This window comes from Alligator sinensis, unplaced genomic scaffold (genome assembly GCF_000455745.1).
Source record: "Alligator sinensis unplaced genomic scaffold, ASM45574v1 scaffold543_1, whole genome shotgun sequence".
Classification (NCBI taxonomy): Eukaryota; Metazoa; Chordata; order Crocodylia; family Alligatoridae; genus Alligator; species Alligator sinensis.
Genome location: NW_005842055.1, coordinates 1,206,904 through 1,211,195, shown reverse-complemented (window position 1 = coordinate 1,211,195; position 4,292 = coordinate 1,206,904).

The following is a 4,292-nucleotide window of genomic DNA, read 5'->3' as shown; positions in this document are numbered from 1 at the left end:
CGCGGCGGCGCTGCCTGCCCCGGCCGGGCTGACGCCGCCTGTGCCTCCTGCCAGGGATGTGCGCGCCCTCCGAGCCCGAGCAGCTCCACGCCGCGGAGACGGAGGAGCCCGGCAGCGAGGGGCCCGCGCCCGGCCCGGAGGGACAGCCCAAAAGGACCACTTCCCTCTGGCGGCTGCACCATGCCAAAGGTAAGCGGCGCCGGGCTCCTTCCTGCGGCTCCGACGGGAGGGGGCCGGGGCGGCATCTCCTGGCCTTGCCCCTTCACAGCCTCTGCATCTCTCTGGTACCACAGGAGCAGGCGTGGGGCTCTGGCTGCTGGGTGCAGCTTGGACCACCAGGCTGCTCCTCTCGGCTAACGCTTGACCAGAGAACCCAGCGCCTGTTCAGAGGGTGATTTTTTTCTCTTGGTTAAGCAAGGTACTGTAGTTTTTCCCCCCTTCTGAAGGGTTCAGCCCCATAAAACCTCCTTCTTTCCCCAAAGGTCAGGAGAGCTCCATCTGCCTCCGCTCCTCAGACTGTGCTGCGGGACTGTGTTGCGCTCGTCACTTCTGGTCCAAGATCTGCAAGCCTGTGCTGAAGGAAGGCCAAGTATGCACAAAACACAGAAGAAAGGGCTCTCATGGCCTGGAGATATTCCAGCGATGCTACTGTGGAGATGGTCTTTCTTGTCGCCTACAAAGAGATCATATAACCAGCAACTCCTCCTCCTCCAGGCTGCATACCTGCCAGAGACACTGATGGGAACTCCTCGCTAAATCAGATGGACTTTGGAGAGGACTTCTGTATGGTGCATTGCTTGTTGTTTTGCCAGGTCATGTCTAAGGATGTACAGATTTGGAGTTTACACCAAGTACTCTATTTCCCCTCCCTACCTAAAACTGGAGTACTAGGCTTGTTTCTTTAGGGAACTACTTTTAAGTGACTAATTGCAGTAAATTACTGTGTTGTAAATGCTCAATGTGGCACTTAACTGTAAATATTCCAGAATTTTAATTATTTTTCCTAAAAGTGCTGCATAACGATCTCCAGTCTATTATTGTGACACTTTGTACACACTGGTTTTATATATAATCCTCAGTCTATTTTCTATTTACAAGTGAATAAATCTTAAATATAACAGATACCGTCTCCCTGCCTCTGTTTTGAAGTGAAGCCTTATTTAAATAATTAAGACTCCCACTGTCACTGTAGTTGAGTTGTTGCATGTATTAGTGTAGTATATGTTTTATTAAAAATAATTCACTTCATGCTGACTGAAAGAGAGAGTCCCTGAGAAGAGAACCTCTGGGGTAGAGGTGGGTCTAAAACTAATAGTGGAAAGGCGATGGGGCATAAACATTTGTGTGGTGTTTAAACAATGTCAGCATAGCCCTTGTAAAAGATCTGAGCTCCTGGGTGCTCTTAATGGGCTTGCAGCAGGAGTCAGGTGTCCATGCTGGGATAAAATGGACCTTTTCCAGCAGGAAAGGAAAGGTTCCTGTGGCAACAGGCTTGCTAATAGTCTAATGTGCACTGTCTGCTTGCATAATGGCAAAGTTATTTCTGCAATGCATATATACCACTTCAATCCAAAACTGTCAGATAAATAATTGCGGTGGGGGGTCATTCTCTTAGTGCTCAAGAAAGGCAGAGTAGAAAGAATAATTTGTGGTGGAGCTTCTTAATTGTTAAATTAATTTTAATTTTAAATTAATTTTTAATCCATATGATAGATGGGGATGATTAACTTGTATTATCTTCCCCTTTCCTCTTTCATTTAGAATTAAGTGTAAGCATTGGTTGCAAGTGTGTAGTTTTCCCCATCCCCCAAATTTGTCCTGTCTGTCTTTTTGCCCCCAGCTATTAAACCAAAGGTCCTGGGCCATATCTACATTCTAGTACTAAGCACACAACTTGACCAAAGGTTCACTGGGTTACACTGTCACCTTCAAGCATACAACTGTTTTGACTAGTCCCTTTCCCACTTAGTTTCTTGCACCCATTCAGACCAGTCCATGTATTATAGTTAAGGCTGGGGGGGGGTTCCCTTTCCTTCCCTTTCCTTCCCTTCCCTTCCCCATGATCCTAAAACTGGGCCCAAATCTGTGATCCATTTGGATAAGGAGTAGTGGCAGGGCTTTCTTAAATGTAAATGGACTTTAGGGTTTAATGTCACTTGATAGACACTTAGAGGAAGATGCCTGTCTTTTCCTCTCATCCCCTACCACTATGTACCCCTTCCCCGTTTCATTTGTAATTTCTGCAAGTGAGTCTAACTTCATTCCAAGGTACTTCACCATTTATATCTATGGTGTCATGAGCTCCTTTTTGGATCATATCAACATACAGGATCATAGATCATATCAAAACACAGGAAATGAAATTATTATACTTTGGTGGTAAATTTCATCTTCGAAACAAACACTTTCTCCTCTCACAGAGCTTTGTAAGTACCAGAAGGATGCAGTTCCCACTGGTCTGAGGCCCAGGTCTATGGAAGACACAATAGAGAGGAGGAAACAGGAAACCACTTGCTGCAGGGTAAAGAAAGAATATCCTTCTGAATTGGAGGAAGCAGCAGTCGGCTCCTGAAGGGGAAAGGGCCTGTAAGTGATCTCTCTTCAAATAACTCCTACCAGGACTGGATTTCAGTTTCACCTGCACAGCCTGGTGAGTGGAAGGGATTTTCCACACAAGGGGGCAGGAGTTTGATGTTTTAAAAAGTAATAAATAATCACAGAAAGTTCACTCCCACCTTTGTAATTTCCTCTTTCATAGCAACCATGGAGTGATCCAGTGCAGTTATAATATAGGAAGATTCAATTACAATCTAGGCTACTATGGGACCGTAGGCTTAAATCCGGGGGTGGGGGACAGTTCTACAACAGCAAAATGTTGGTGTTATGAAGGCAGCATTTTTTGCTTATCTAGTACCAATATCATGCCTGATACTAGTGTAAAAATAACACATTTTTATCTCTGTAGCATTGTAAACATATATCTAAAACTTCTTAATAAGAGATTCAGCTTTTCAGATCTTGAGCTTAACTCATTAATGTTGTTGTGCCAGATTTTCATACTATGTAGTTATAGGAATATTAAAAAAAAAAAATGTGGGCCATGTCAAGGTCAGATGATGAGAGTGCAAATGGTGCATATATAAATATATTGGATCCAACTAAGTAGTGATGCTATAGTAGTATAAGTTATGTGTTAAGACTAGTAAGTCTAAAATAACATAATTATGTTCTAGCTGTTGTGATAAATCAGTCATTTTAAGAAGAATTCATATTGGGTATACAGTTATAGAGAGGGAATGTTATCTCTTGCATATTTCTGTTCCTCTCTTGTACAGTCCACCAAGGCAGATCTGATGTAACACCCGCTTGTCTTTAGCATCTACTTGACAATTGAAACTCTTTATAAGGCCACACATTTAGTGTTCTAGTACCTAAACCAATAGGTTCCACATCCCTGCACACTTTTGTTTGAAGTCTATCATATGCTGCTTCAGACACACATTAAAGGGTTAAATCTGTTTACTTTCCAAGAGCCTTCATCTATATTGTACAGTGTAAGGCACATTGCAGTGCTCTATAAGAAATTATTTCTCTTGCAATAATTTTTTACTTTTACATCTACCTTACCAGCATTCAGTAGACTGTTTCTGGCAGTTCAGAATGATGCTCTAGTCCTTTTAACTCAATCACTAGCATTTCATATGTTTTTTAACATTGCATATAGGAAACTCCTCTGAAAGCTTAACTTTGGGTAGTACTAGATCCCTTCTTTCCTCATCTGCCTGCTTCATAAAGCCTGGGTACACACGTATAAACAAGAATTTAACTTTAGGAAAATTCTGAAGTCACTATTTTAGTACTTATGTAAAAGTGGTGTTACTTGCCAAGTGAAGATGCTGAGCACTTTTAGGTCACATGATGTCTGACATTGTAGGTGCGTAGCACACTAAAAATAAGATGAATTATATTTAGGTATCAAAGCCTGAAAATGTTGTTATTTGGTACCTTTTCCACTAGGCAAAATTGTGATGTTTAGAAACTGTTTTGCCTTTCAGTTTCTCTTTCTCTCAAACAACTGTCTGTCCATGATAGATAGCTTGCTATGCAAAAATGATCCCACTAATCACTGGAATGAGGACCATTGATCTGTGATGGACATCTGACAGCAAAAAGAAGATCTGGAACTCACAAAGGCAACCCAGGATGTCTTGATTTTCCCTTATGCTTCTCTTGTGCTTCCTGAAGAAAAGTCTCATTGCATTCCACCTGAGATGTCCTCTTCAGCAACAAGG